Source organism: Prionailurus bengalensis, chromosome B3 (genome assembly GCF_016509475.1).
Source record: "Prionailurus bengalensis isolate Pbe53 chromosome B3, Fcat_Pben_1.1_paternal_pri, whole genome shotgun sequence".
NCBI classification, from domain to species: domain Eukaryota; kingdom Metazoa; phylum Chordata; class Mammalia; order Carnivora; family Felidae; genus Prionailurus; species Prionailurus bengalensis.
This window is the reverse complement of record NC_057355.1, coordinates 77,033,253-77,059,076: the sequence shown is the minus strand read 5'-3', so window position 1 is coordinate 77,059,076 and position 25,824 is coordinate 77,033,253. Positions and strand designations below refer to the sequence as shown.

At 32.6% G+C, this 25,824-nt stretch overlaps 1 protein-coding gene across 5 annotated transcripts in view; it reads left to right on the top strand.

Annotated features, from left to right (window-relative positions):
• The window catches only part of NOVA1 (NOVA alternative splicing regulator 1), a 150,502-nt gene that overhangs the window by 37,248 nt on the left and 87,430 nt on the right, over positions 1 to 25,824 (top strand). The window contains exon 2 of one of the 5 annotated variants that reach the window (XM_043555951.1): positions 12,326 to 12,427. The exons of the other annotated variants lie outside the window; for them this stretch is intronic. The gene's annotated coding sequence lies outside the window, so the exon portion shown is untranslated. The remainder of the gene's footprint in view (positions 1 to 12,325; positions 12,428 to 25,824) is intronic. 5 annotated transcript variants of the gene reach the window in all.

Genomic DNA, 25,824 nt, shown 5'->3' with positions numbered 1-25,824 from the left:
AAAGTGAGAAGTAATTTGCCTAATGCCACATAACTAGTAAATGGCAGAAAGATTTGAATCTGGGAACTTGTAGAGCCTGAGATTGCCACTTTATCATTATAGACCAGAAGTCTACAATACCTTTATGACATTTAGAGTTACTGAAATGAACACACATCTTAAAAATCACTTTAAAACAGGCAAGTCACTAGATCATTTAGAGGAAAACCTAGTATTTTATAAATATGCTGCATATAGACACATTTGCAAATGTACATACAGAAGTTACTTATTGAGTGAAGAGTAATTTTTCTGGTAACACAAAATTTAATATAAACTATTAATTATCATTTACCACCATTTTTATAAGTTTTTTTTTAATGACATTTACTGTCTGACCTGGAACACAGTGGTCTACATACTAGGCATACCTAAATAAAATCAGAGGACCAATAAGTTTTAGTTGATCTTATAAAAGTTTTCCCTTTATTTAAAAATTTCAGGAAAAGTGGAAATGTTTGTTTGCAAGATTTAAAGATACTGAATAAATAAAATTTTTATTTTTTAAAAAATACTATAGTCAAACACTTGAAATTTAAAATAAACTTAATTCTACATCGAGTATCACTAGCCTAAAATAAATTCTATTCAATATAGTTTGAATATATATAGTTATTCAATATCAATATCAATATAGTTATTTCCTTCATAATAATAATAAATCATTTCTATTTGTGTAATTTTTTTATCCTTTTATTTCTTCAGTATAGACAGAACCTATTGCCTTCCTGCTGAGGATATAATTTCTGAATCTAGGCAATGTACTGTCAGCACAGTGAAGCAGGAAATTATTCTCCTGTGTCAGCTGCTGCTGTTAAAGAATAAAGAAGGTTTGGGATAGGATGCAATTCTATTATCTCTACTCACAAATCTCATATGGCATGCAAATAGGTTTTAAATTCAAGACAGTTCAAAGCTTTTTGTGACAAGAGATACTCCCTGCCCTCAGTCCTTCATCTACTCTCTCTAAAAATCCCAAGTATGTTTCAAAATTCCATGCTTTTTTCCTTTTGCAGTGGCAGTAGTCCCCAAACTTATTCAGCTTATTTAAGTGATAGAACACGTGTAAATCATTGTGTTCTTCAGAACACCGGGAGCACTGGTATAGTGCTTAAACTTAACATTAGTAGAGCAGCAGCAGTGATAATAATAATAGCTAATAATTATATAGAACTTAATGTGAGCCAGGAACAGTTATAACTATATGCTTTCTATATTTTAATGGAATTAGTCCACACAGTAATCCTGTGACATAAAGGGATTTGCTCAAAGCATATATGTATGCATGGTACATATATATGTGTATGTAAGTTGTGTGTGTGTGTGTGTGCGCGCGCACACGTGCATATATACATATCCATAAGTATATGGAGACACATTAATTATATTACTTGGAAATGTATGTATGTATATATACATATGCAAATATATGCATATTTGTTATATATGTAAATGATTTTTTACCTGTAAAATTAAAGGCAAAGATGGGATTTGCTCATAGCTTGCCCCTAAGGTCTGTTCTCATAACTACCATGTTATGCTAATAGAATATTCTAGTATAGGCAATTAGCAGGGAGCTATCAAATATTAAAACTTAGATAAAATGTCAAAATTAGGTAGTTTTATCCCTTAATCTAATTTTATATGAATTGGGCAAAGACTGATTTTACTTGAGTTTTATCTCCAAAAAGCCTCAGGAAGTTATAGATCATCACTTTGTTGCTAGAGTCTACACTATGTTTTTACATGGCATAGATAACAAATTTATATTATTCAATAAAGTTTTACTAAATTATTACAATGAATGATTTCAATATATTCCTATAACTCTGTGACAGGAAACTATAACACTCATTCTTTTTTATTTGATAAATTATTATTTAAGGACATGTATTATTAAATATGATAAAATACATTATAGACATTATAAGGAATTCTGAGAGACTCATGTACATTTTTAGCATCCTTAAATTAGGGGATGGTCTCAGAGTCATGAAAAAGTGGGTTTTATTTTAAATGTCATTATAAAGTACATATTTGGTATATGATCTCTTGGATATCATTCATGGATATTTAGATTTGAAAATGTCGACAGCAATTGATGATAAGAGAGTCTCAAATATAAGCCTGTCTACATAATATAAAAATGGTATTAAAATTTATAGTTATCCCATATTTTTAAAAATGGGTGTTCAGTATACTTTCCAGAATTATGGAAACAGTAGAGTATTCAATAAATGATAAGCGTAAGATTAATTCCACATTGTTGGATGCAAACCAGATTTTATCTAATTATTCTCTTTAACACAGCTAGTAGGGTATTTCATATTTTCCTAAAATTGATGGTTGTTATTTTACAAAAGATGCATTAGAGTCATAAATGGTACTGAAGCATATTTAAAGATAAATCAAAAATGATTGCACAGAGATGTACATAGATCTACAGATCTATACACTTTAGAAAAGTACATATATATAATTTTGACCTCAAAGAGTAGAAAACTATTTCCCTCTCTTGGTGAAAATTAATCTCATAGTTAATTTAAAATTTCCTGGTCCATATAAATTTTCTGTTGCATCTGGGTAAGACCTATAATATGTAGGCAGGGAAGAAAAACTTATCCTTGCATTCTTTTGATCAGGAGTTTTCTATTTCAGTTTGCTGAGACAATATCACCTAGTTCCATCCTAATATCATCAGTTAGGCAAGGGAATTTTAGAATGATTAAAGTATAGCGTGAATATTTTTAAAAATATAACCTTAAACTCTTGGTACTGTTATATCCATAGCATTATCTGGGTTTCTGAAATTAAAATAGCACATTAAACCTAACAAAATCTCTTGGCCTATTTAAACCTTGTTTCCCAGATACAGCTTTTCTATATATAGATTACAGTTTTATTGAGTTTTATGGTATAAATTACCTTTATAAACATAACTTAATGTGTACTGTGATCCTACAAACTGGAAATGTTACTTGCATGTGACGAAAGCAAGTTTGGTTAGCTGTATGTTTAAATTTATTTCTTACTTTGAACGGGAAGTGCTTATTATGCTCCTTCACTGTGTTCCATTTCAAGTGCAATAGCTTGAAAAAGAAGCTTCAGAATGAAAATATATTTTGGTAAGACTATAAAAAAATAGCTTCACAAAAGAATGTCATTGAAAAAATGTGGAACAAAAAAGTTTACCTCCATAAACTCATTTGTATATCAGCCATCATAACAGTGTTACCATTGTTTCTCTACCTGCATTGCACTCAAGTCACCGTATTTTAAAATTAGACATAATGTGTCTCTTGCATAATTTACTTTCATGACAATTGCTGAAAAAACAATATTATCATTTACATCTAGATTTCTAGACCTATTTCTATTTTTATGTAATTATTCTAAACCTTTTACTTCTTGATATCTTAATATAACAACCAGTTTTCTTTTTTAATTAACAAACTTCAGTTTGTAGACCAGTTTTAGGCTTGCAGAAATATTTAATGGAAAGTTCAAGGAGTTGCCATTTACCCTTTTTTGCCCCTCCTTTTCCTGTACCTCCAGAACACTGTTGCCCCTTTTATTAACATCTTGCAATAATGTAGTACAATTGTTAAAGTTGATGTACCAATATTGATACATTAATAACTGAAGTCCATAGTTTATATTAAAATTTTTTAATGTTTTTATTCATTTGTTGAGAGACAGAGAGAGACTGTGAGTAGGAAAGGGGCAGAGAGAGAAGGATACACAGAACCCGAAGCAGACTCTAGGCTCTGCTGTCAGCACAGAGCCCAATGTGGAGCTCCAACCTACGAACCTTGAGATCATGAACTGAGCCGAAGTCTGCTGCTTAACTGACTGAGCCACCCAGGCACCCCCATATTTTACATTAGAATTCACGCTTTGTGATTTTACAAACATATAGTGACATATATCCATCGTTACAGAATCATGTGGAACAATTTCTAAGTATCCCCCCTGTGTTCCACCTGTTCATCTCTCCTGTCCCCATGCATTTCTGTTAGTCACTCATCGTTTTACTATCTTTATGGTTTTGCCTTTTCCAGAATGTCATATATTTGGAATCATAAAGATTGGCTTTTTTCATTTCGCAATATAGGTTTAAGGTTTTTTATGTCTCTTGGTGCCATGATAGCTCATTTCTTTTTATCACTGAATAATATTCTGTAATATGGATATACCACAGTTTGTTAATTCATTCACCTGTTGAAGAACATCTTGGTTGCTTCTAAGTTTTTGCAATTATGAAGAAATCTATAAATATTTATGTGTGGACTTTTGTGTGGACCTGAGTTTTCAACCCCATTTGTGTAAATACTGAGGAGTGTGATTGCTGGATCATGTGGTAAGAGTATATTTTGTTTGAAAGAAATTGCAAACATTTTCAAAAATAGCTGTACCACTTTTCATTCCACCAGCAATGAATAAAAGTTTCTTTTGTTCTACATCCTAGTTAGCATTTGTCGGTGTTTTGGATTTTAGCCATTGTTATAGGTGTGTAGTAGTATCTCACTGTTTTTTTAAATTTGTAATTCCCTAATGAAATACTGTTATGAACTGAATTATGTCCCCCACCCAATTTCATATGTTGAAGTCTTGACCCTAGTACCTCAGTATGTGGTTTTATTTGGAGGTAGGGTCTTAATAGAATTAATCAAATTAAAGTAAAATTATTAGATTGGGTCCTAATCCATTATGGCTAGTGTCCTTATAAAAAGGGGGAATTTTGGACGCAGTGATATGCATACAGGAAGAATTCCATGGACACATGAAGACTGTCATCTATAGCCAAGGAGTGAGGCCTGGAATCTGAATCCTTCCTTCATAGCCCTCAGAAGGAACGAACTCTGCTAACACCTTGATTTTGGACTTCTAGCCTCGAAATTGTGAGAAATTAGTTTCTCTTGCTTAAGCTATCCAGTTTGTGGTACTTTGTTATGGCAGCCCTACGAAGCTAATAAATATATGATATTCAGCATCTTTTCATATGCTTACGTGCCATCAGCTTATCTTCTTGATGAGGTATGCATCAGATTTTTTGCCCATTTTTTTGTTGTTTTCTCACTGGTAGTTTTTAAGGTTCTTTGTATATTCTTTCTTTGTATATTTGGATATGTGTTTTGCACATTTTTCCCCATCTGTGGCTTGTTTTTCAATTCTTAACAGTGTTTTGTTTTTTTTTTTGCAGTGCAGTTTTTAATTTTAATAAATTCTAACTTAGTTTTTTTCTTATGTAGATTATGGTTTGGTGTTGTCTTAAAAGTCACTGTCAGTCCCAAAGTCATTACGATATTTTTCTATGTTATACTTTAGAGGAATGTTGTAGCTTTGTCTTTGATTCATTTTGAACTAATTTTTGTGAAAGTTTTATCTGCATCCAGATTCTTTTTTTTTGAATGTGTATTCTTTTTTTTCAGCATCCTTTGTTGAAAAATTATCCTTTTTTCATTGATTTTTTTCACTGAATTTGCCTCATTGTCAAAGATCAGTTGATTACATTTTTTTGCATTTATATCTGTTCCTTTTCATTGATCGATTTGTCTGTTCTTTCACTAATACCACATTGTCTTGATTACTGTGGATTCATAGTAAGTCTTGAAGTCCTGTAGTATCAGCCTCCAACTGTGTTCTTCTCCTTTAACATTGTGTTGACAGTCTGGCTAACATTTATTTTTAAATGTTCGTTAATTTTTGAGAGAGATAGGGCACAAGTGAGAGAGGCAGAGGGGGAGGCACAAGTGGAGGAGGGGCACAGAGATAGGGGGACACAGAATCTGAAGCAGAGAATCTGAAGTAGGTTCCAAGCTCTGAGCTGTCGGTGCAGAGCCTGATGCAAGACTCAAACCCTCAAACCGTGAGATCATGACCCAAGCTGAAGACAGACACTTAATCTACTGAAACACCCAGGTGCCCTTAACGTTTTTTGTTTTCTGCTTTTTTATTTTATTTTATTTTTTTAATTTTAGAGAGAGAGAGAGAAAGAGAGAGAGAGAGAGAGCACGAGCATGAGCAGGAATGGTGCAGAGAGAGAGGGAGATAGAGAACCCCAAGCAGACTCTGCGCTAACAGCAAGGAGCCTGACACAGGTCTCGATCTTACGAACTATGAGATGATGACCTGAGCTGGAATCCAGAGTCAGGACCTTAACTGACTGAACCACCCAGGTGCGCCCTCACTAACAGTGAATTAACATGTGAGTGTGGATGACTTGAGTTTGTATGATTTTCCTTACTTTCCAATTTAATTTATAACTTACATTATTTATTCTTACAGCCTTTTAAAAAGAGGTTAGAAAAAAAGGTAAAATTAGAGAACTCAGTTTTGTAATTTTGACTCATATTTTCTTTTCATTATGTTGTATCTCTGAGAAGGACTGATAAAATATATGTCGAGTATGCATGGAATAATTTAGGATGATGAATGATTATAAAATGAATGGGGACTTTACATAAACTGTTGTAAAATAACATCAATGTAATAGGATCCTGAATTCTCTAAAAATGTGACATTTAAACAGAGATAAGGTTATGCATAATTTAGCCATGTAAAATACTGATACTCTTTAATTTATTTTAAAGGATATATCTGAGTTTTTAGGGAATTCCCATTAAATATTAATTTAAGTATTAAATGACTTGAAAGAGTGTGATTCAGTTTGAGGGAAATTTCTAAGTTACTAACTATGAGAGCGGAATATTCTTTAAAATTGTGTTTTAGATTACTTCATTGTGAATATTGAAAGTGTTCCTTTAGAACAATAAATATTCTAACCTGTTTTTTTTTCTTTCTTTTTTGCTTTTTCCTTTGCTAGACCTTTTTGTTCTGCAGGCTTTTAAGTGTAGCATCCTATTTAGGAGATTTTACTTTTTAGCTTGTATACAAGCTATTTGTTAGTTTTTGGAATAAGACCTATATTATTCATAAATGTTCAGAATGCTTCTTTAAGTTTTATATAAGGGAGAAATCTAAGGAATTCCTGACAAAATGTCTGTAGTTATATTATTACCAGTTGTTCTTTAAGAATAAGAAGTAAGACTGATAATGCAGGCATTTAGCCTGACATTCATGTAGTATTTTAGATGGAAAGTCAGAAGCACTTAGTAGCTCTTTGGTGCTAACCATTTGATAATATGGTATGAATCAAGATGGGGAATTAAATGGAGATAGAATGGCTTTTTTTTTCTCATGTGGCACTTTTGTTTATGATTGGTCAAGTGATTTATTTATTTCTTTACTTATCTCAAGAAAAATAGCTTTTTGGACACTTTAGGAAAAGAGTTTAATCTGACTTTAATCTGGTAAAGTCTGTTTATCTGACTAGTTTGAATTTTTAACCTCACAGCCCAATTTAAAACTCAGCTTTTTCCCTTCTGCTCATTGCCACTTGGCTTTTCTAAGAGATTGGAGTGTGGAAAAGTTGAATCTAGTCATTCAGTCTGTTCACTCCAGTGAGTGGAGAGTGAGCTGCTTTTTCGTTTTTATTCCTATTTCTCCCCCTGGGTTCTGGTACCTAAAGGAGAGATGGAAAGATCTCCTACTTAAGTAGGAGAACTTTAGTTTTCTTTTTCTCCTCTGCTGAATACTGACTAGACCTTAATGCTTTCTGTCCGGGAAAGAGACAAAAATACTGATTTTCTGATGCATCACTTACTGTAAAACTTGTTTTGGAGGTGAGATATTTTTGGTGTGTCAAGTTCCATCCAGTTCTGGCTTGTCTTCTACTTTTTTTCAGTTTCTACCTCTCGAGGATACTCACAGCCTCTGGCTGCTGGGATCCCCATTGTCTGGAGGCTCAAGTTCAGCTACTTTCACAGTCAAGACACTCTTTGCCATTACAGTGGTTCTCTTTACCCTGCTTTCCAACTTTGAGTCTTTTTTCCCCTCCCCTCAGATAAGTCTACCAAAGCGGAGAGAGCATGGGATGATAAGCAAGCATACATGCAAGCAGAAGTCCAGCTGAAAGATAACTGTCTTCCTTCTTGCCAGTCTTTTGGACCCCGTCATACTGGGTTTAGATTCTTGGACAACAGCACTGTCCAACTACATTAAGTCATTGAAGGAAACTCTCAAGTTGGTTGACTCACTCAAAATGAGACAAGGGTGGGCAGTTTGGGATAACAAAGAATTGGGGAAGGTAAACATGTTTCAGTTATGAAGGAGTAGTTGGTTCTCACGTTTGATCTCTGACTTCTGAATGTTAAATACTTGATTGATGATTTTTTGTTCTTAGTCTTGAGTTCTAATTATCAATCCCACCTCATATTGTTACGTAAATTTTATCATAGTCTCGCTGGTACTGTAGTATCAATGCAGAGTGTATGTCTAAACCACCCCCCCCCCCAGTGGATGCCTGAAACCACAGACAGTAATGAACGCTATGTATAGTGTTTTTTCCTGTACATGCATAGCTATGACAAAGTTTAATTTATAAATTAGACATGGTAAGAAATTAACAACAATAACTAATAATAAGATTATATACTGTAATAAAGTTATGTGACTGTGGTCTGTCTCTCAAAATATTGTACTGCGCTCAGCTGTCTGGTGATGTGAGATGATAAAATGCTTATGTGAATGAGATGAAATAAGGTTAATGACAGGCATTGTGTTGTAGCATTAGGCTAGTATTAATCTTCTGAGGATACGTTAGAAGGAGGATCATCTGCTTCTAGACAGCATTGACCACAGGTAACTGAAACTACAGAAAGCCAAAGTGTGGATAAGGTGATTTCCATTCTTGCTGGCTACGATCAGTTCAACCACAGCAACTAGTATGATCCTTACAAAAGATTAAACAAGTGATATTACTCCACCAGTCAAAATATTGCAGTGGTTTTCTCTAAGAGTTTTTTTAAAAAAGTCCAAAGTCCTTATTATGGTCTGCAAGTTTCTGTGTGATCTGACACCAGGTTAAAATTTTGATCACTTGCTCCTGTCACAGGACTTTGCTCTTATTGTTCTTTGTGTGTAGTGTTCTTACCCCAGATAGTCTGTGGACTCCTGTCATTTCATTCTTTGTTCATATACTGCTGCTTCCTTAGGTTTTCTCTGACTACTTTGTTAAAATAGTATATTTGTTAGTTTGTTACTATAACTTGCTTTCCTTTTGTTTTATACCTGAGTCATTTCCATACATTTTATTATAATTTAATAGTTTATTATCCATCTCTCTCATTAGCATGAAATCTTTGAAAGTTCATTGGCTCCTTTGTTCAGTGCTTTACCTAGTGTCTTAAATGGAACCTGACTCATAGGAAACTCAATTTTTTTTGTTGAGTGAATAAATGAAGGAATGCTAGTATCTATACTCAAACTTTAGAAATAGCTTTGGCTTATCTCACAATTTTTAGTCTTCTAGTGTTTTTACATAGTAGTATACTTTTGTTTTTTATAGATTTTTTAAAATCCTAATTATATATTCCCAGTGTTCTCATCCCAGTTGAACCATCCACGCCTCTAGTTGGTCTTCCATGCTGCTGCTAGAGTGATTTTTGTTAAATGCTTCTCAAGTTGCCACCCTTTGGAATAAAATATTTTAAAATTCCTGAGCCTAATTGGACCTGTGGCTGTTGTCCTTCTCACTGACCTGTGCATGTACTCTATGTTCTACTAATATCCTTTTCATTGCAGTATTCTGAATGCTTTCATATGCTTCTCTCTTACTCCTATACCTTTATGTAAAGGCTTTCCCCTTTTTATCTTACTGCTATGTATTTTATTAGTGTGTGAATACATAAAACGTAACTCCTATCATGAGAAGGCTCTGGAAAAAGTTCTTTACATTTGAAGTGGTTGGGAGCCAAGTGTGTGGTGTGTGTGTGTGTGTGTGTGTGTGTGTGTGTGTGTGTACATATATATATAAGCAAACTCTTTCATTTTCTTCGCTGGGTACCTTTAATACATGGTGAGAGTTCATTTGTCATTTTTGATGAGTATTTAAAAAGTTGCTACAGTCTTGAAGAGCACCATAAACACTCTTTTGTAATGTTCTTTGTAATGTGGAATTTATTTCAAAGGTATGGCTAATCTACAGATGTTGTAACTCACAGATTCTTTTTAAAGGCTGTGCATGTATGAATGTATATTGAATCATTACCTTCACAAGACAAACTGAAAGGAATAGGGAAAATAATTTACGAAATTAAGAGTATTGCTTGTAGTATAACCTTTCAGAAAATATGGTCCCTTGATCGGTTCTTCAAATTTAGATTTTTTTGTTTGTATATTATTATGTGTGTGAATTAAAGGAGGGACTGACAAAGGAAATGAAATTATTTTATGTAGACAATTGAAGCTCTAAATATTTTCCATATCTGAGCCTGTTCAAAATAAGTACAGTGTCATAGAAGGGATCAGTGTGGTCTTTTGGGAAATGTAGACTATAGGAGTACATAGCAGTGTCTCAAAACTTGTATTTAGCAATTTTGCATCTAAAATAGTATAGAAATGTATAGTTTGCAATGTTGGTCTCTTTCAGAAGATACAGCTAAATAAAAGCAGAAGACTTAGCTAAATAAAACTAATAAGTTATGTAGCAATAAACAAAGATGAGACCCTATAAGGAAGTTCTGGTTGTTTGATATAGCTTTTTTGAACAATTATTGCTATTACTGATAATTTTAGGTCAGGTATTGTACCGTGTGTTTATGTGAATTATTTCATTTGGTTGTTGGAACATCTCTGTGTCTGTTTTTCAGTAAAAAAAAAAAAAAAAAAAAAAAGAAGGAACAGCTGTTGAGAGTTAGACATTTAGTTTAAGTGATTACTTCCACCTACTCAATTGGGTATCTTCAAACCACTTATCAGTAGTTCCTTAAATTTTGGAGGGGAGTCACAGAACCTTTTGAGAACCTCACAAAAGCTTACGGCCTGTTCGCCCTAGACAAATGTGGTCCCCTATAATAGGTCTTTATTTTTAGCATGCAATTTTGCAGAATTTCTAGATTACCTAAGTCACATACATGGACCCCACAATGGAATCTCTGATCTATGTCTTCTTTTAATAAAGAAACTGATAAACTCTGTATTTTTTTCTTCCTCTACTACCTCTTATCACTTTAGGAAGGTAATATTTGTTTGCACTGTGCCTTATTCTAGAAAGAATTTGAAGAAGCTGAAAGGAAATTATCAACTATCTCTAACTCTACTAGGTATATACCAAAATAAATACATAAATGCTGTTATGGCAAGTGAGATTCAGAAGTTTGATGGATGGGACACTTTTTAATGGTCACATTTGTTGGACTTTGCTTCAGAGCACCCTCATTCTGTTTCATGACTGTATGTGCGTATTTTGAAGTAATGTGAACTGTTACTTCTTCAGGGTAAACAGAGTAGCTCTGCCTAGAGATAAGAAATTAGAAAAGTAGTGCCTTCCAGCTTCATGATTGATTCAGTGATATTTCTCAGAGAATAATCTTTTCTTGATCTTGTAATTCCATCAAATATAAATTACATAGAAAGGGTGTTGTAGTAAAAGTAGGATGGTAATAGTTTTCCTTATTAATGAACTAAAGTTATTGTACACTTAGTTAACTCATTGATATGTGGGCTAAGGATGAAGACTGTATTTATTTATAACTCTTTGAGACTTTGGAGAAGAAAAGTTGTTATTTTACATGAGATTGCTTTTAAAGGTCCATTATATGAAAAATAATTTAACCATTGCTAATTGTTGAGGACTAGTTATTTCATAACATTGGTTTTTAAATATAAAGTAATTTAGAATTTCAGAATGGGTTTCCTTACTTTTAAATATATTTTCATGTCACTGATGCTTCAATTCTGATATCTCACCTCCTTTGTTTTTTCCCCCTTGAATTGTCATCTAAAGTAAAAGCATTAAATTAGCTAAACATAATGAAGTATCTTACTGTATATATTTGCTTGGTTTTAGGTAAATTACTATAAAAGTAATGTTATAAAACTGTATACAGTGTTTGGGTTTAATTTTTCTACGTATGTGTTTTAACATTGACTTACAGTTATGTTGTATGAATAATTGTATTTCTACTTTTTCCTTCAATCATTCTTAACATCGAATTTTTAAATGAACGGTAGCCCATCTGTGTAGGGCTCTTGTGACTGAATGATGTATTTTGTTTTGCTGTGGCACAGTTTTTAGACAGCCACTTTTGTTGTTAAATATTTTCATTTTCTATAGTACTTTTCATCCCTGTATATATGTACAGGAGTCACTTCACCCACCACCGAATTGCAGCCACTTCTGAGGTGGAACGCAGCAACTGTTTAACAGCGCACTTTCCCCTAGGTGCTGACAGCTGCAGAAGAAATTGTACATGGTCCTGTACAGAAGGTATTTCTCCACTGTGCCATCTGCAGAGTGAAACTGACTAGGAGTACTACATAGACTGTAAGTTTCTTGTGTACCCGTCCTAGACTGGAAAACCCAATAAGAGAGAATAACAAATAACTGGGAAGCATCATTTAAAAATGTATTGAGGTCAGTTAAACTTAGTGCTGCTCTCCCTGGCTCTAAATTTTATTTTAACGTCATCTAATTTGTGATTGGTACTGAAATGAATAACAAACCTATAGATGCACTCCTTGGCAATTATTTTATTCTAAAAGCATATGAAACTAAAGTGCTTTCATAAATACTTCACTTTAATGAAGCTTAAAAGAATCAATTTGTTTTTAAATATTTTCAGATAACCAAACCAATATTATATAAGATCTTAGAACTGTATTCTTAAAGTAGCAAATCAACTTAAAATTCAACAGGAACATCCTAATTAGCTTTCCTTATAGTGTTTTATGTTTTAGTTGTAATACTTTCATTCTTGTGGTGAAAGCTTTGCAACAAAGCCAGTTTATAATGAACCTAGTTTTGATTTTTTGTTTTAGAAGCTTTGAGTTTGATTTTTTTTTTGTTTTTTTTAGTGTATTGAAACAAAGCTTGGGAGAGAAGAAACAGTAAATATTTCAAATTTCACTTAATGTATTTTAGTCTTTCTCTTCCATTTCATTATTTAATGATTTTCTTTTTCCTTTTGTAAAAGCTGTTTACCAGAGTGCTATCTTTAATAATAGTTTGGTATGTTTATGCCTTATAGGATAGGAAAATAACATTAGAAGCTCCTGTGTCTATTGTTAAACAATATGATATGGATTGTTATATTTCATTGTTTTGCAAAATTTCTAGTCAATAATATGACTTACTATCTATTTTTGTGTGTGTGTGCATCTGTAGACATTTCTCTGGTAAGAAATTAGGATCTCTTAGTCTTCACAGAGTCTTAATTTTATGAAATATAGTGTCATTTGTTTTAGGTAACTTTAACTTACATCATAATTTAAATGATGTTTGTATACATCTCTATGCCTATAGATTCTCAATGAAAGCAGATAAAAGCCTCTCTGGGCCACAGTTTACTTACTTGTAAAATGAGGTGGGTGGAAGAAATTATTTCTACAGACCCTTTATTTACGTGTTTTCTGTTTAACTCAGGGGTAGAATTCTATGTATATAGAATGTACCTTACATTGTGTAACCAAGATTTTTTGGTGCAAGTGACTTTGTTCTAGTTAGAATATTATTTGTGTTAATTAAATGCCGAGTGATGGTATTTTAGAGTCAAAAGAAGAGGTCTGATTTCCTACAAAGATTTTTAACTGTCTCTAATTGTTAGTGGAATTACCTCGCTGTTTTGAAATAAACTTATTGAGAATAAATAAAATTCCCAACAACCTGTTCATCATAGAGGCATCTGGTAAATTTTTAAAAACTAAGCTTTACATTCACAGTGGAATGCATTTAAATATTACCAAAAACTAACTTTTTAATGAGATTTTCCCTCTTACTTAGACTTAATACTTCTTTCAGCAATCAAAGCACTAAAGAAGTAAACATTAATATTTTAAAGAATATAGTTTAGACATAATATAATGTACTTATGTATCTTTAGCAAGAAGGTATTTTATCAGTATATGTAATATTTGATTTGCTAGAATTGGTTCTTTTGAATTTTCTACAAACAGTGTAATTGTAAGTATTGCTTCATCTCATTTATCTTAATAACTGAAGTTAATATATTTGACAGAATAGACCATATGCTTTATATACTGTTTTGGTGAAAAGTGCAAACAATACCTGTTGTGCATATCTGAGGATATAATTTTCAATTATACAGAGTTGTTATATATTAGACCTTCTGTGGATGATGTAAGTTTAGCAACTTAATAGATTCAGTTTTTAACCAAATGAATCTTATACTTTAAAATAGTTCAACGTATGTTATTTGGAAAAGGGAATTAGATGGAAACTTTCATTTTTATTGAATATACTTATGTATTCTATGAATTTTATGAACATGTATTACTTGTATAATCAAAAATAAAGGAAAATATTGGTATTTCAGTTAAAGTGTATATTTGGAACATTTATTTAGTTTATTTAGAAATCACCTTCATTGCATAAAGTATCTTATAGATACTTATTATCTCTGTTTGAATGTTTGTTTCTCAAAGGGAGGGGTTTTCATATTATTCTGCAGGACCAGCATTGTGGTTGGGCTTATTATATAATTTATATTTATATAATAGTTTTTGAATTCAGAAATAAATACTAGATCAAGATTAACTAAATCTTAAAGAAACCTGTATTTTTTCCATCTTACCCCATTATAATCTTCTGTTTGAAATAGAAAAATGAGAGAGGTATATAGATAAAATGAATTTTTAATACTTAATAATATGTACTTAGACTTATGGCAATAATGTTCTCTGACAACATATAGCTTTCAGTTGGAAGCTTTAAAAAGAAATACAGCACTAGCTGAAGAAATAGTGAAATTGATGAGAAAATAAAATGCAAGGAAATGTACTTTTGGTGTAGATTTTACTTAATTTAAACTAATTTTAAAGAAAATTTTCATATAGAGTTTCAATCCATATTTTAAAATTCTCATATGCTCTCCTCAGTTTTACAAAATAACATCCTCTGTCTTTTCAATTAAAGGCATATTTTTATATTCATCCTAGATGTCTAAAAAGCTATTTGTCTCATCAAATTTGTCTGAGCAGAATCTTGTCATGTAATAGGAAAATGAAACACTTTCAGATGTTTCATTGTGAATAATGGGAAAATGATTTTGTAATTTCACATTAGGTGGACAATTCTTTTCATACTAAATGGTTAATATTTGAGTTTATTTAATAAACTTTGGTATTCAGACATTATCTTCTGTCATTCGAAATACAATTTATATCCATTGGATAATATTTGCAGTTTGAATTTATATAGAAAGAAATGTGAGGAATTTTTTTTTTCAAAGAACCTCACACCAGTTATATGAAGTTAAAATACTCATATAATTACCTCAGTCTTTGATATTCATGTGTTATGTATCAATTAAGTCCGGCCACTTTTTATGAATTTTGCAGATATTTCTCATGTACATTTAATTAGTTGAAAAATTTGAAAGTCTAAATTTGTATAAAGAATTTGAAAGTCTAAATTTGTATAAAGATGCCGCAAATCTCTTTAATAGTAAGTTAACATACCTTTATTACCTAAAATTTGCTTAATCCCTGAAATTTCTATATGTCATAGGTAAAGTGTTTGTGTGTGTGTGTGTGTGTGTGTGTATGTGTGTGTGTGTGTGTGTACGCATGTGATATACTTTCTGAAGCATGGCCTGGAATCCTGACTGCCACTTTGTAGCTATTTAAATAAAGTATAAATTGTTTAATAACTGTAAATTTTTTTTAATCCGTTAATAGGAAATCATTACACCTACCTCACAGGGTTGTTGTGAGGAAAAACAGTAAAACATATGTGGAAGTGCTTTGCATATGCTGGATAGGCAGTATATAAAAAATGAGTGTTAGTAGAACTTCAGTGGACCTCATTTTTATCTTATGATAAAATCTATATTCGTGCACGTGATCTGACTCCCTCTTTATGTCCTCAACCTCATTTCTTTCCTTGCAGACTGCATATATTGATTAATTGATGCCGAGTGCTTTGCAGTTCTTAGAATATGTCATGCCTTCTTTGGGTCTTTGTGTGCTTGCAACATTCTTTCCAACTACTCACACACCCCTTTTCCCCAGACCGCTATCATCTGTGTAACTCAACCTCATTCTTCAGGTCTTCCTTTACAGATTTCTCCTTAACTAAGATGTTTCCTACTCATCCTTCACCTCTTATACTCCTGTTAGATGACCCTTGTATATATATGGTCCTCTAGGCTTTGCTTTTCCCTATGCTAGCAGTTAGCTCATGTATTATTACTGCCTTTGTGCTTGTCTGTTTCCTCTGTAAACTCGTTGAGAGTGGAGTCTGCCTTTAACTTCTTTAACTCAGTACTTAAGAGTTTCTGCAACTCAGGAAACAGTGAGCATTTTATAAATAGATGTAAGTTCTCCCTAAACAAATTCATAACACATGATTCATACTCCTTAAAAAAATGTTTAATTCTGTATTTATAGGATAGATTTTAAGCTCCATAATAACCATATCAAAATTACGGCATTTTTATAATTGACTACTTTACTCACCATTTGTCACTCTTAATGGATATATTAAGAGGTGAACTCACCAGGGTGCAAGTGGAAAGTTACTTTATTCTTTCCTGGGTTGGCACCTGAAATCCCACCTTGTATATTTTCTTTTCTGCTTCTCGATACATGCTTTTCAAGTGTCTATCTCTTCTCTTCTCTTGTTCTTCTTCCTCTTGCTCTTTTCTTTCTCTTGTTCTTTTCATTCTCTCTTCAATCCTTTCTTTGCTTACTCCCTGGCATTTGAAAATATACTAACTTTTCAGATAACTTTTTTTTTTTAAAGAAGGCTATGAAATTAAAATTCCAAATTCTCATCCAATGTGAAAATTTTCGCTTATGTCAGCTTTGTTTAAAGAAGGCTTGGGGTGCCGGGGTCAGTTGGTTTAGCTTTTGACTCTTGATTTCTGCTTGGGTCATGATCTCACAGTCATGAGATGGAGACCTGCATTGGGCTCTGTGCTGACCATGGAGCCTGCTTGGGATTCTCTCTGCCTCTCTGTCTGCCCTTCCCCCATTCACGTTCTCTTTAGCACACTCACTCTCTGTCAAAATAAATAAGCATTTAAAAGAATTTTTAAAGATTAAAAAGGAATAAAGAATGCCTAGAAACCTGAGTGGAGACATGTCAACTAGTGGACATTTGTATTAATTTCATTTTGCCTTAGTTTTTCTCCCAGCTTCTCATGCTGCTCCTGGTGGGTCTTCCAAAGCTTAATGTTAGAAATAGAGAAGAACTAATTGGCAATAAAGGCATGTTGGAAATTTAACTTTTTTGCTTTCCTGGATTTATCAGACTCCCACTGTTGGGGGACACCCCAGTTGTAATTCCTTGATACAGTTGAGACTTCCTTTGTTGGTCTTCTTTTGACTACTATCCTTGGTTTCTGACTTTCTAGTCTATGTTGAACCTCTTTCTTCTGGGGTTATCTTGTTCCCTTTGCAGTCCTCTGTGTAGAATTCCTTTAAAAATGACTCAATGCCAATTCCTTTCCCAGGAGTCCTTGGAAAATATCCCATTGGAAAATGTAATTCTTTACTTCAAACTCTGAAATTGGCTATTTCTAAGGTAGTAGCCCCAGACTAAGGGCATCTTAACCTCTTGCCTTTAGATGTTTTTAGGCCTAGGTCCAGTTCCTGTGTCATTCGTTTAATGCCCTGTATCCTAAGGGACATAGGCCAAACTTTGAGTGGGTCGCTGTTCTATTTCTTCCTCAAACAATGTAAGCTCCTCTCCTCCAATATATACTTATAGTTTTTATATGAGTGATGGATTAAACAATGCCTGAGCGATTTTTGGCCACATTTTTCCAAATGTTGCATAGATGAGCTGTTACCTTAGGTATAGTACTTAGAACCTTTTGTTGTCAGCTTTGGTTCCTATCTGAAACTGAGAAAACAAGAAAATGGCCATAATGGTCATCTTGCATTTCTAGAAATTTCTGTGAACATTCATCCATTTCTCTATTTCTGTGCCTTGTGTTAGGTTATACTGTGAGTTTGTAATGTCCTTCCTACTTTTTCCTCCTGGTGGAATCCTTCCCAGTCTTTGATGACCAATTTAGGGGAAATGTCTGTTGGTGCCTGCAGTTAGAATAACTTCTGTCTACTGTGTTCTCACACATACTTTGTGTGAAGTGTTATTGTATTACTTATAAATTTGTCTGTCTGACTAGATTGAGAGCATTTTTTAGATAGCCACTGACTTATTGGTGAACCCCTTGCCACTTGGTCTCTATTATGTGCTCCATATATTATTTGGTAAATTAATCTCTTCTGAACACTGAGATTAAACTTTGTAAAATTATTGTTAAGTAATTAATATTTATATTCTTATTTATTTCTGTCCATATTTCAAAAAATGTTTGAGGTGGTAAGAATTATATTTTATGCCTCTGATTTTTGTCTCCCAGTGTTATTGCTCTTTATCTGTTCTTAGGCACATTCATTCTTTCAGTTCTGGTTTTCATTTAGTTTTCTCCATTTCTCCCTGCATTCCTAATATTTCTTCCTTGTTTTGTTTTTCTTCCTTGTTTTATTCCAGTTTTCCAATTGACGGATATAACTATGAGAAGTAAAGATAACCAGGTATTCCAAGCAGGTTCAGGCTGAAAGTTAAAAAAAAAAAAAGTAAATATGACAGATCTCCAGACTAGTTGAATTTCAAGCAGTATAGATGCCAGAAATTGTAATTTATGTGATTATTTGTCTGCAGTCATATTGCTTATACCAATAGATTTTTGTGTGTTTTCATAAGAAGGAACGCTATAAAAGATGGCCAAGTGATTGATTTTCAATTTTAGATATCAAGAAACACTGTTTATTTCTATTCATTACCCCACTTTCTAATCACTACAGTTATTCAAACATATATTTACCTTACAAAATTAGTAAAATTAATTATTGAATTTTTTACTTAGTTTAAGGTGAATATTACTCTATGATGAAAGTTTGATATTAGGAAGAATAAAATTCCATTTTTCTAAGTTTTTGTGAACATATTGACAAAGCTAAAATCCAGGAGAGTTTTTAGGAAACATCTCGTATGGACCAGTTATCAAATAGGAAAATCAATGCTAAAACATATAGTTTTTCTAACTATACCATCTGAAATGTACTTCTCTTTTAAATATTCATTATTCTGTTTTCTTTTCCTTTTAATGGCTATTTCTGTGTTTCAGGTGTGGTTTTGTATAGAACTTTAAGAAACCCTCTTTTGGTGGGTCAAGTAAAATGTTAAAAAAGTAAATATTATAAACATTAAAATTCATCAAAACCTAGTTCTTTATTTTATATGTAAGCCTATGTAATGTCCCAGGCAAAATACCTTACTTATATTATAGATATACATGCACATAATAAGGAAATTGGCCATTAATTGATATTTCTTTTTTATGCTTGTTTCTGAAATGCTAGCTCCACATTTTCCCCTTTGCTGCAGGCTATGACAGATTCAGCATGTCTGAAACCAAAGTAGATATTTAATTCTCTATTTTCATTCTGCCTTCCAACTCAATCATTCTTGCTTATGACTTCAGTATATACCTTGTGACCGAGAGTCACAATAATACCATTCTCTCCTCTCCTTTGACTTGAATGTCATCCTATTTATTTTCACATCTTAATTATTTTGCTTTTGAGATGTATCTTGAATCAGTAAGCTCCATTCTATATCCATTGATAAACTCTAGCTCATTATTTTATCACTTGCCAAGATTCATGTACTAGATTTGTCTTTCTGTTTATATTACATTTTTCTTGAGGATGGGAACCACATTATGTTCACCTTGGTACTTTCCATGGAGAAAAGTCTCAGTAAATCCTTTCTAAGCTTACTCAGCTAATTGTGAAGTTGATTCTTTGTATTGAAGCCTTAAAAATATTGAATGGGTTGCTAAAACACAGACCAGTGCCACAGTTAAAATGAATCACGCATTATTCCAACTTGATGATACTCCTATTAGTGTTAACACTACCAAAAAAGTGCTTTAAGTGAATTCTGAATAATCTCTTAAGAACCCTTGGCTTCGTACTAATTATATTAAAACAGATTTTCTTGCCAATATGCTAGTATATATGCTGGTGTGTAGGCTCTTGCTATAACTATCCCATTAAAAAAATACATATAGTTATGTGCCATCTTGAAAATGTAGCAGAAGTCTTGGTTACTTCTCTTTTTATATTAGTCCCTTTCTAGATCTTTCAGAGATAAATAATACAAATGGGAAGCGAGCTTCTTTGGAAATCTTGGAAAAGTCTTCACCCCAACTACCAGTCCCACTGTGGATCTCGATTTATCCTAGTAAGGGGTTACAGTGGCCTCCTAAGAGGAGTAACTTTACCACAGCCTATTTTAGTGCTTCCTGTGCTAGAACTTACAGAAAACGTATTTTCCCTTTTGCCTCTTCTCATTGTAATCTTTGAAAATAATCACTGGTTTCTGGTAATTTACATTATGAAGCTGCTCTCATTTCAGACTTGATAAAATATGAATATGTGCTTTTCTGATCTTTTAGAGTGTTTTGTAAAATTATTTGAATGAGTGTTAGTATTATATAAAAATAAGATGACCTTTTAAATGTTTTTGAAAAATATTATTTTCAGTTTATAATTTTATTTTGATCAGTATGGTCTGATATTTTCTTTATTCCTCTCCTGTTTCTTTTAATATGTACTTAGTATGTATATATACATCTTTATCCAGATCTTTCATTATACACATACAAATGTGTACATAAGAACTTTTAATTTTGTAGTCATCTTTTTATATTCTCATATCTCAGTTATTTCTTTGAAATGGTAAGTTTTCAAATCAGTTTAATTTTGTTTTTGCTATATAAAAATATATTTTGAAACCTGTATAGGTTTTTTTTATCTATTTTCCAGATTTATATAAACTTAACCATACGTTGCTTTTATACCCTATACATTATATGATATTTATGCTTTACATGTCACTTAGTACATTAAATATAATTAACATTCTTTTGTATAATATTTAATTATTTTTACTCTTCCATTTATTCAATAAATTTTTAGTGATACAATGTTCTACGCACTGTCTTACATGGTGGGAATGCAGAAAGTCTTGGCTCTTACGGAGCTTTTATTCTTGTTGGTGAAGAGGGAGAGAAACATATAACACTAAATAAATATGCATAATTGTTTGTTTGTTTGTTTATTTATTTATTTAAATGTTTATTTATTTTAGATAGAGACAGAGAGACAGAGCACGAGTAGGGGGGAGGGGCAGAGAGAGAGGGAGATGCAGAATCCGAAGCAGGCTCCAGGCTCTGAGGTGTCAGCACATACCCTGACACAGGACTGGAACTCATGAACCATGAGATCGTGACCTGAGCCAAAATCCGATGTTTAACTGACTGAGCCACCCAGGTGCCCCTAAAAACATGTAATTTTAGATACGCATAATTACCATGAAGGAAAGGGGTACTTGGGTGGCTCATTCAGTTAAGCATCTAACTCTTGGTTTGGCCTCAGGTCATGATTTCATGGTTTATGAGTTCAAGCCCCGCATCTGGCTCTGTGTTGACAGCATGAAGCCTGCTTGGGATTCTCTCTCTTTCTCTCTGCCCCTCCCCTGCTCACATGCACTCTAAATAAATAAATAAATAAATAAATAGATGAATAAATAAACCAACAAACTTAAAAAAAATATTATGAAGGAAATAAGTGCATGTGATAAAAAAAATATTGAGGAGGAGTATACTTTAGCTAGGATATCAAAAGGAAACCTCAAAGACAGGACATTTGAGTGAGCTCTAAATGATTAGGAGGAAGAAAATCACATTCCGGTTGTCAGGAATAGCAAGGACAAAGTTTTTGGATATGAATGAGTTTGGCATGTTGAAAAACAGAAAGGAATGTTGTGTGTTGAACATTGTTAGAGGAGAGAGTGTGGCAGGAGGTGAGGTCTTTGAAATAATGCAGGCCAGATCAAATGGGTCATAGTAAGAAGTTGCAATTACAGTATAGTTACAATGTGAAGACATTGGGTATTTGAGTTTTATGATGATTAGCACTGAGGACATTACTCTTGCTGTGTGGAAGATAAACAGGGAAAAGGAGTGAGGGTCTACGAGAGGTAATTATTAGGAAGTTCTTGCAGTAGTTCAAGAAGTTATGGTGTCTAGGATTAGAGTTTTTGGCAGTAGAAATAATGAGAGGTGATTTATTTTAGAGGAGCACTGATAGAATTTGTGAATGGATTAGAAAGGGTATTGTCAACAGTATCAGACATAAGTAAACATGAAGTAGTTCTTGAAAATATCATTCAATGGACTTGGACTTTTCTGTGGTAAAAATGTACCATAATTTATTTAAATTACACTCTATTTTTATTTTTTCCTTAGTATAAATAACATTAATCTTTCAGCATTTTCTTACCTCACTGTCATTGTATATAAATAATGATTTGTGATGGCTTGCCAATTTGAATGGTAGAAAATTATATCTTTCTTACTCACTAGACTAAAATTTTAATGTGTATATTGACAGGTTGTAGTTTTTCAATTGTGAATTATTTCTGGCCTTGTTTATTTTGAGATGTTATTTTCCTTATTGATTTGAAAGGCCACGTTAGTTATAGAGAGCTAAACATCCCCAAATTATTTGGTCTTGAGATTTTTTTTTTATTCTTATATTACTCTCCTCCATGCCCTTTATGTCCTAGACATTTCAGCTATTTCTAACCTCTTTCTTGCCTCATGGAATTGGCACTTGCGATTCTCCATTTTCTGGATCCCTCTTCAGCCAGTCTTCAATGATGGACTGTGTTTCAGCTCAAATATTACCTCCTTAGAAGAGCTGTTCCCAGCTTCCTAACATAAGATTCCTTCTCATGCCTTTCACATCCTGTCGCGTTATTGCCTGTGTTCCCCCCACCCCTACCCGCACCCCGCCCCCGCCAGGCTTTTAAAGTCATCCTGGCACTTATCACAGTCTGGAGTTACTCATTGCTTACTTATTACTTGTTTTTTCCAATGAGAATGAAAGAACCATGAGGGTAGGTGTCTACTCTGAATTTGTTTACTCTTGGACCTCTCAGGCTAGAATATTGTTGGGCATTACCACACAATATATGTTATAGGGTGGATAATATAGGAATATTAGCTGTTTGTGCCATATGCTTGTGTTTTTCCCCTTTTGTCAATTGCCTTCATTCTGATTCCTGTACTTTTTACATGAAGAATTTTCTGTTTTCATAGAGTCAAATCCATGAAGTGTTTTTATATATTACCTTTTGATTAATTTTAGAAGGAAAAGAAAAACTTTCTCAACTGGAGATATTCCATTTTCCTGTATTCTAATTAAAATGTTTCTGAATATAAAGTCACTTATTTTCAAGAACTAGAGAAGTTATTGAAGGTAAAAATAGCTCTTATAAATATGTTTCTGTGCTTTCTTCTAATCTTATTGCACATTTATTTATAAAATAGAGATTATACTGTATATAGAGCTTTTCATCTTTTTTCACTTAATATTGTACCTTGTGCATTATTTAGATGATATATATTCTTCATTCTTCACAAGTGTAGTTCTTTTAAGGTCTTAAAAAGATTAAGGTTTGCAGAATATTCCATCTTAGGTATTTGTTATAATATATTTAGTCTCTTATTACATACTTTTTTCAGTCTTTTTTGCTATAAATAACAGTGCATAGTATTGTATTTAAGTTTTTGTGTTCACTTATGATTATTCTCTTATAAATTGCAAAGCATAGAATAATGGATTTACTGAGTCATAGGAGACATGCAGTATTATAAAATGTTTATAGATTCAGTGCCAAATTATACTTCAAAAGTTTTTTTTATATACTTCAGAAAGATTTAAGTAAGTTTACACTCCTAGTAGTAGTAGTAGTAGTAGTAGTAGTAGTAGTGGTGTGTGTGTGTGTTTCTCATCAGATTTTCTGATTCCCAATAATTATGTGCATTTAAAATCTTGGTCCATTTCTCCCAATCTGCATCTCCCCCACCATCAAAAAATTATGTAAAACAGTTATGGTGTTTTTCACCTACAAAATTAAGTATTTTTTATATACTCAGCTCTATGATATTTTCCATTTTCCTTTCATGTTTGTGCTGAAAATAACTTTCTTCGTTCTGAGGTTAAATATATGCTTACTTATGGTTTGATCTAGTTTTTTACTTTGCAGTTCTCTAATTTATGTAGAATTTATTTTAAGATATTTGAGAAGAAAAGTTCTCACTGTATTTTCTCTAAGTAGTAATCCAGTTATGCTAGATATATAATTTTTAAGTAATCACCATTTACTGTTTTCATGCTAAATTTTTATGTATTCCTGGGATTTGGGGAGAAGGTTTGTTTATTCTGGGTCTTTTGTTGTACTAATTTGATGTTATTCATTATTGTTTCATAGTATCTTTCTGTTTTGAGTTATCCACTACGGTAATAATTCCCTAATTTTATTATCCTTTATCTTAACAACTGTTCTAGTATATTATTCCATTTATTTTTCCTAATGAATTTAGAATAATTTTGCCAAATATCCTTTCCAAATAAGGTATTCCTGTTTTTTATGTTAGTGAAATTATGTTAAAACTGTTGACTTGTTTGCATAAGATATTCTTAGAGGATTTCAGATATGAGCTGAGATTACTTTTTCTTTTCTGTCTCAGGAGAGCTTTTTCTATACAGATGTCCAACACATTTCATTTAAGATCATTCTTAGTTGTTTATTTAATTTAAAGTCATTCCTATTTCCTCCTTTAAATTTTTTTTTTTTTAATTTATGTATTGAACTGGTTTTTGTAGGTCTTTAGTGTGTTAGTTTTCTGTGGTCACTAGACAATTACCACAAATTATGTGTCTTAAAACAGCACAAGATTTGTTCTCTTCAGTTATGGTTGCCAAAAGCCCAAAATTATTGGACTAAAGTAAAGTGTTGATAGGGCTGTTTCCTTTGGAGGCCATAAGGGAGAATCACTTTCCTTCCCTGTTGTGGTTTCTGGAGGCTGCCTGTTTTTCTTGACTTATGACCCTTCCTTGAATCACTACAAAGTCTTGCTTCTGTCATCACATGTACTTCCTCCTTTGACCTTCTTGTCTCCCTCTTATAAGAACCCTTTTGATTACATTCAGGGCCCATTTGGACAATCTAGAATAATCTCACCATCTGAAGATCTTTAATTGAATTACATCTGCACGTTCCCTTTTCTGTATAAGAGAACATTCACTGGTTCTAGGAATTAAGATACAGATATTTGAGAGGCCGTTATTTAGCCTGTCACATATGGGAAAATTTTTAAATTTTGATACTATTTTAAATTTCTATCTTATTGAACTTTTACATTAAGTATGATTGCATTTACTTCATTTTCTAAACAGTCATGAAATCGTAAGTGATGGTAACTTTTTCTCTAGCTTACAGTAGTAACTTTATGCCTTTGTCTATTTCTGTCTTATTGCTGCTTTCAATTTTTAATGCAAATGTCCAAGATATTTTCTTCTTAATTATTATATTTACTGTTAGTTTAGGATAGGTATTTTTTTAATTACAGAAAAGTAATTTGTTCATTGTTCATTATCTTCCTGTTCCCTGCTTTTTTGACATATTTGTGTTATAGTTATATACAACCAAATATTAACCCACACTTGCATTTCTGGATTAAACTGTATTTGACTATAGTATATCAGTTTTTCAGTACAGTGCTGGATTAATTTACCAGTACTTTATAAAGATTTTTTAAATGTTCATATTAATAA